Source organism: Lactuca virosa, chromosome 5 (genome assembly GCF_052849685.1).
Source record: "Lactuca virosa cultivar CGN04683 chromosome 5, Lactuca_virosa_CGN04683_v6, whole genome shotgun sequence".
NCBI lineage: Eukaryota > Viridiplantae > Streptophyta > Magnoliopsida > Asterales > Asteraceae > Lactuca > Lactuca virosa.
Window position 1 is genome coordinate 429269112 of NC_136430.1, and position 8562 is coordinate 429277673.

Genomic DNA, 8562 nt, shown 5'->3' on the forward strand with positions numbered 1-8562 from the left:
TTTCATGACTATGAAATATGGCAAATGGATGTCAAAACCGCTTTCCTTAATGGAAAGCTGGCTGAGGATGTTTACATGAATCAGCCAGAGGGTTTTGTCAGCACAGAGTACCCAAATAAAGTGTGTAAGCTTGAGAAATCCATCTATGGATTGAAACAGCACCTCGCAGATGGAATCTTTGCTTCGATGAGAAAGTCAAAGAGTTTGGATTTTCGAGGAGTGAAGATGAATCTTGTGTATATGTCAAGGCTAGTGGGAGTATAGTCAGCTTTTTGGTACTGTATGTGGATGACATACTACTCATAGGAAATGACATCCCAACCTTGCAGGAAGTGAAGTCCTGGCTTGGGAAGTGTTTTGCTATGAAGGACCTTGGAGAAGCTGCCTATATCCTAGGGATAAGGATTCTGAGAGACCGGAGTAAAAGACTAATTGGACTTAGTCAGAGTACATACTTGGATAAAGTGTTGAAGAGGTTCAGCATGCAAGATTCCAAGAAAGGAGAGTTACCCATCCAGAGTAACGCTAGATTGAGTAAGACTCAGAGCCCGAGTACCGAGGTTGAGATAGCAGAAATGAGTCGAGTACCTTATGCTTCAGCTGTAGGCTCGATCATGTATGCTATGACGTGTACTCGTCCTGATGTAGCCTTTGCTTTGAGCATGGTTAGCAGGTATCAGGGGAACCCTGGTAAGGCTCACTGGACTGCGGTAAAGAACATTCTCAAGTACATGCGGAGGACTAAGGACTGGGTCCTTACCCTTGGTGGGAGTGATGACTTGAGAGTTATAGGGTATAGTGATGCTAGCTTCCAGACTGATAGGGATAATTTCCGCTCTCAGTCGGGCTGGGTCTTTACCTTAAACGGAGGAGCAATTTCTTGGAAAAGTTCCAAGCAGGAGACAGTGGCTGATTCAACTTGCGAATCAGAGTATATAGCGGCAAGCGAGGCAGCAAAGGAGGCGATATGGCTAAAGAACTTCATTGGAGACCTTGGAGTTGTACCAGCTATAAAGGAGCCCATAGATATTTTATGTGATAGTGAAAGTGCAGTTGCCTTAGCGAAGGAACCAAGGGATCACGGGAGATCCAGACACATTGACAGAAAATACCATTTCATCAGACATCGAATAGAAGAAGGACTCCTGGTGGCAAAGAGGGTATCATCGGATGAGAACCCAACAGATCCCCTCACGAAGGGACTGGGTAGGGTTAAGCATATCCAACATGCAAGGAGCATAGGGCTGAAGGATGATATTAGTTTTAGTAGTTAGATAATTTTGAAATTTGTAAAGTGTAAATTGACATTTGATGATGAATAAAAGGTGTGTTTTATTTATGAGTAAAGTGTTGCTATCTTGTGTCGATCGTTTACTATTATTTCTTTTGCATGTTTTGACTTCCAGAATATTTATGTTATGTTTTACATATTATTCAAATTATCCACAGTTGGTCATATGTTGGAAGTATATATGAATTAAGACTGTCATGAGTTGGTTGTAGAGGTCTAAGATGTTGGACATGGCCTCAACACTCATGAGTGCTCATAAGTTCTGAGTATTGGATTCAACCCATGCTCACTGGTATCACTTCATGGAATTTATCTCGAGTGATCGCGAGACGGTAATATCATATAAGTCTTCAAACCTAGAGATATGTCTTGTTGCCTATGAGTTGGTTATGCATTGATCGTACGAAACCGCATTGGTAACTCGATGTTATAAAACGTACCTTTGTGTGTGACTTAACAAGTAGTAGAACAAGCATATGAGTCGAAGTTTATCTGTTTCTTCTTGGATTAGAAGCGATATCTGGGCCCCTCGATGATTTTGTTTTGACCTATATACCGGGCCCGGTCAGAACTAAATTGATGTGTTCAATTAAGTTCTATGTCAAACAAATCGGAAATCGAGAAAAAAACTGCTGGACAATAAGCAAGACATTGTTCCATGTATTTGTCCGGCTGATATCTAGAACAGAGGATTATATGATCACTTATTTTAAATGGCGTATCATCATCTTCTGAGTTCCGAGAGACCTTGAAAAGAGCTACGATTGCTGATCGGTTCCTGAAGTCACACTTGCAGTTATAGTTATTAGACTTATCCAAGTGGGAGACTGTTGGATAAGGTGTCTAAGTCCATAACTATTTCTGGTATGTACTTGACCCGACCCGACATGGTCCATTTGGGTTGCATGGCATCATGCATTTGGATAGACTAAATGAGAGAAATAACACTTGTGGTTTATTAATATATTATAAGTTCTAGTATATTAATAGTATTATTTAATTAGTATTGATCAATAATTAATCTAGAATTAATTAAGTGATCAAAAGGAGACTAATTAAATATATGGGTTGATTGTGTAAATCATCCATACTTGTATAGTGGGCTAGATGCTCCATGGATTATCTAGTTGGGCTAAGGTCCATAGGATGCTCGATGGATGATCCATGGGAGTTACAAACCCATGGGTCATGGAAATGAAGAGCCATGACACATTAGGGTTTACATGGTGTAACCATAATGCAACACACTATATAAGCATACTTAGAGCAACCAAAATCGGCTACACTAGTGAGACAAGAGGGCAAGGCCGATTTCAAGTATTAGACATTTCTCTCAAAGTTTATTCCAAGAGCATTTGGTGTTGTGTGAAACATTTGAGGCATCACACTTGGGGTGCTAGGATCTCAAGGTTTTCAAGGAATCAAATCAACTACAAGGTATGTAATTCTAGCCATCTTTTATGTTTAAAGTTCCCCATGTATGCTAGATAGGATTATGAACCTTGGAAAAAGTATTTTGCATGTATTTTAGACAAACATAGATCCAAGGTTTTCTAGGGTTGCATGTACACTTAGGAGTGTAAGAATGCTCAAAACCCATCGTGGGTGACTTCATCTTGTAATTCCATCACAGTGTATATAATTGAATCAAGACAACATCATCATCACACATACAATAATACAACCGTCATTTTTTACATCAGTGTTTTGGTTTACAAAATTACATTCCCAAAATATAAGTGTACGATGATAGCAAAAATACATCAAAATCCATGAGTTCTTGAAGGCCAACCTGCTTAACGATTTCCTGAGAATACAAGTTATTTTGAAAATGGTCAACATATATAACGTTGGTGAGTTCATAAGCATATTTGTATGAAAAGTTTGTGTCATTTTGTAAAAACCAAAAAATACGATATTTTCTGTAAAAGAAATAAATGTGTTTAAACGCTTTGTATCAAAAATGGCCCCTTAAACGGTTTTGGATTGTTTTCCAGTGTATCATAACATGTTTTAAACTTTCCATTTTCATAGTAAGTTGCATGTAATGATTTAGTTTGCAAATATCACCAAGTTTTGTTAGCAATTTCGAGTTTCATGAGGTTTTAGCACATAATCACAACATATAACATGGAAAAACACACATATACATACATAAACACATAGATCTAACACAAAGCAACTTGTATCCTCCCCCAAAAACAATATAAAACCGAAAACAAGGGGTATGAACTCACTTTGGGGTGATGGATCGGTTTTTGAAGAAGTGAAGAAGGTGTTTTCGGCCTAGCAAGCTCCTTGAAGAGATCTTGAAGATGTGGGTAGTTCTAGTAGTATAAACACGAAATATGAGTGGTTTAAGGGAAGATTTTTAGTGTAAACTTGAAGTTAAACCATAGAGTTAAACAAGAACTTACCAAGAATGAATGTGCTTTGATGAAGAGTTATAAATGCACACAAACAAACCCACAAAAATTTGGAAGGATGAAAAGAGGAATTTATTAAGTTAAAGATGGAGAATGTTTGAAGAAGTTTGAGTGAGGAGAGGTGGTGAAAGGTGGCTTCGGCCGAGAATTAAGAAGGGAGAAGGGAGGGAATGGGAAATGATGTTTCATGGAAGTATGAGATGGTCTAGATACATGATGTGTATTGCATGGTTGTATGGAAGGTATTAGTAAGGTGTCATGCTCTAATTAATCCCATATTATCTTTTTTTTTATAAAAACCGAGAATGAGAGGGGGAAAAGGAAAATATGGGCCTTGGGCTTGTTCTTGCATTGGCCCATTAGGGAGTTTTGATCCATGTGGGCCCACCTATGTGTTTACGGCCCAATATGACAAAAAGAATGGGTTTTCGGCCCATCACAATTAATTATGTGATTTTCGGCCCAATAAGGTCCATGAAAATAAAGTGAGATATTTTAGGTCCAAAATGTTATAGTTTAATGGGTGTGGGTCCAACTAGGGCCCAAATGAGGTTCCTTAACCCAAAATAATCCAAATGAAAGTTTATTGGACCATTAGGCCCAATAAGGGGGTCCTGGTCCAATAAGAGTTTGAACCGGGAAGTTAGGGTTAGAACCCCAAAGTAGAGTGTATGAAATGTATCGAATTAGGTTTTTGGGCCTCACAAGTGAGTTTTTGATTTGAATAGTTGTTTTTGAAATGAATAACATGTATGACATCAATCTTAAAGTTACAAAATACATCAAGAGTTGATCATACATAGATAGAATTTCCTAGCAAAAAATGCTAGTTGTGACAAAAATTCTTGCAAATATAGTCCTACAAGGTGCGTAGGTAGTTCTCTACGTAGGGTGTAGAAAGGGAATGTGGACGCGAGCATTTAAAGCCCTACGCGAGGCGTACCCTTGTGTACGCAACGTGTAGGTGCGCTGATTCTAAACCCTAACTTTTTAGGGTTGTGGCCCTATTTAAAGACATTAACTCCCTTGGGGCCTTCCTTATCCTCAACCTCTACTCACCCAAACGACCAACTTGAAACCCTAATCGCTTGTGAGATTATTTTGAGCCTTTTTGCGTGATAGTGTGGCTCAAGCTTGAAAATCCAGAGCTTTCATCTCATTTGCCAACTTCAGGAGGTATAAAGTTCTCACCTTTATGATTCCTTAGGTTAGATCTAGGATAGCCTATAGATTCGTATGCTTTTCGTCGCATGAGTTTGATTTTTTGACTAATAGCTACTCCAGAGCTTGAGGTTATCATTTCCTATTGTTTCTAAGGATCTTATAGCATAAAAATGGGATCTTGATGGTTATATTTCACCCATGCAAGAGTTTGAGGTCAGTAAAGGAAGCTATAGAACTAGGGTTTGGTCTTGAGCTCCATTAAGCCATGCAAAGGCATAAAGTCAGGAACTTTATCATTTTAGACGTCTATTAGGTTTAGATCTGAGTGTTAGATGTTTGGTCCTAAGATATTAAGAACTTAAAATGAAGTTTGGCTTCATTTGGCTTCAAGCTCTGTATGTGGGGCGTAATCTGGGCTACGCCCAACGTAGCTTGGTTCCCACCCGATATTGTGGATTAAGGCTCTATGCCCCAGCGTAGAGCTAGAGTATGCAGCACGTAGGTCGGAAAAAGGTTGACAGTTGACTTTTTGACCAGTTTGACTTTTGGTCAACTGTGAGGGGTTCAAGACCTGGAAAAGGCAAAATGGTCTTTTGCCCAAATAAGGATTTTCCTTGGTATTTTGGACTTTCAAAGTTAGGATAATTAACTTAATTGTTAATTGGAGTTGTTTTGGATATGTTTAGTATGAGGAGCTTTTGTAGCAGCAGCTCAAGTGTGAGTTTTTATCTAGCTATCGATTGATGTGAGTTTCTTCACTATAATTGTTAGTCGAAGGAACCAATGCCGACCCACTGAATTGTGTTATGTAGAATGCTAGTTGTCTTTGTGACTCTTGCATGTTTGATTGGGTTGAAATACACCCCATGGATGGGCCCATTATTATATGTTTGGGTTGAGATAAACCCTAGGGTTGGGCCCATTATGATTTGTTGGGTTGAAATATACCCCAATGTTGGTCCCATGATTGTATGTTGGGTTGGAATATACCTCAGGGTTGGTCTCACTAATTAGTATGGCATGTGGTATTTTGGGCAACCCACTAAGCTTTGTGCTTACGGTTTTGTGTTTTAACATTTTCAGGTACTTACAATTCGAAAGGGAATGATTGCATCGCATCCACTAGAGATTTCACATTTATGATTTGATAATACTATGATATTCCTTTTGAAACATTGTTGACACTGATGATCTTTTATGGAATATACATTGAATATTTTACCATTTAAAAATGAAAAATTTTCTATGAGTTTTGGGATGTTGCACCTAGGGTTTCTAGTTTCCTTAATTACAATTTTAAATGCCTTAAAATTTGGATAATTAAAACTTGGTAACCCTTATCCATTTTTTTAAAAACTAGAAGGGTTAAATGATTATGATTAAATTTGAATTATTTATTAATTGTTTAATTGAAAATAATTATTTAATCTCTAATGATTTATATTTGAATTATTAAAGATAATTATTTAAATCCCTAATGATTTAAATTAATTTAATTAGTTAACTAAAGGATAATTAGTAAATCATTAGTTGTTTAAAATTAATTATTAAAGGTTAATTCAAAAATTAATTTTAAACCCTAGTATTTGGAAAAGTTTTTAAAATACACCTTATATTATATATGATTAGAAGTTTAATATATTATATGCATAAGACAATTCAGTCAAATTGCTAGTATGTCTCATTCACGAAGCCATAATATAAGGGATGTATAAGGCAACAACCTATAAAAATGACCGTTTAATGGGTGTCCACTCTCACCAACCGATCCCTTATTTGGTGGAGGGTCAATAGCTGAACGGATTTGATAGGACATAACCTCTTAAAAGTATGATGTTGTTAAAGTACTAGTACCTTTTATAAAAAATCCCAACTCTAGCTACTTTAGGACAAAATGTGAAGTGTATGCTAATCCATGAAAACACACATGACTCTTTATATATTGTTAGTGGAGCGTGCGTGGTTAACCGACACACTAATTTGGGACTATAAAGGTGAATTTGGGGATGTCACATATAAATTTTGTCGAAAACGGAGTTCGTATGAGAAATCTATGGTCGTTTGAAGTTGAGACGAAAGTATGTTGCTATTTTGATAAATTCAACGAAAGTCAAGGTCAAACAACCAAATTGTGGCTACCGAGGCGTGGTGTAGTGTTCACCACGTCAAGGCAGATGATGAATGACTGAGACACGTGTCAACCGGAGAGTGACACGTGGCGAAAGGCCACATCACATGAAAATGATGAAGTCTAACTCAAGCCTGCGGAACGGTGGCATACCAATATAAATAGCCGTGTTTTTGTGTCATTTGGGAGATTTTGGCACACGCGATCGGAGGTGCTGCTTGAGAAGCATTCTTGGGCGCCTATAACGGGAGTGATGTACTAGTGTACAAGAGATACGGGGTTGAGCTATGGGATTCATTGAAGTATCTTTTACCCTGTTATTGTGTAATTACATTATGTGATAAATATTGAGATTTTTTAGACTCGAGTATGTGTTACGAGAATTCCTGATATGGTGCTATTACGGGCCCATTGGTAAGATTTGTATATAAATCTTACAGTGAGATATTTAGTCGGGACGATGAGGGTTGTAAAACCTAATTTACTGGAGTCATCCTATGTGGTACATTTAGCTAATGGCTTACAGGTTAAGCCTGTTGTGGATGTATTATCGAGTATGATGAGTTTGGTGACAAATTGTCACGAAAGGGTAGATAGTAGTAAATTGTAATAGGTTCTAAGGAACTTGATAATTATTGGTTAGGATTTGGCATGTGACGAATTGGAAGGCAGCATAGGTCAGGTACTAAAATCATGATTTATTTCAAACATTCAAAATCAAGCCAATTTAAAACTTTTTCAAACATACAAAATCATGAGTTATTACAAAAGGTTTCCAAAATAGTTTCATATCAGAGTATCCCACAATTCCAAATTATAAAATGTGAGGATGTGTACAGTCACGCCTTCTCCTTCCCGCGGTCATCCGCTGCACCTGAAACAATAATCGATAAATGTAAGCTCGAAGTCTTAGTGAGTTACCCCCAAAATATCCATGCACACAATAATACACATATAATAAAAAACAGCATACTATGGGTCCAATCATCCGTCGGGATGGAATACCCCATGCCCCTCAACCATCGGGATGGAATGCCAACATACTATGGGTCCAATCAACCATCAGGTTGGAATACCCCCAGGCCCTCAACCATTGGGTTGGAATGCCCACACACGATACATATATAACAGATACTATGGGTCCAATCATCCATCAGGATGGAATACCCCAGGCCCACAACCATCGGGTTGGAATGCCCACATGCTATGAGTCCAATCATCCTCGGGATGGAATACTCTTGGCCCACAACCATGGGGTTGGAATGCCCACAACCATCATGTTGGAATGCCCACAACCAATCAACATGTGCACCTATATCAGATAATCATATAACAGTCTATAGAGACAACATACTAGGGTCCTATCATCCTCGGGATGGAATACCCTCAACTACCAATCAATCATGTGCACATATAACAGGTAATCTCCTACCAGCATACAGACAGTCACACCAAACTATAGGTCACTAAGCACACATGCCCCACAGTGTAAACAATCTTAGGCTAAAGGACTCGATTCCACAACGGTTAGACTCGGACAAGAGCTGCGAAGC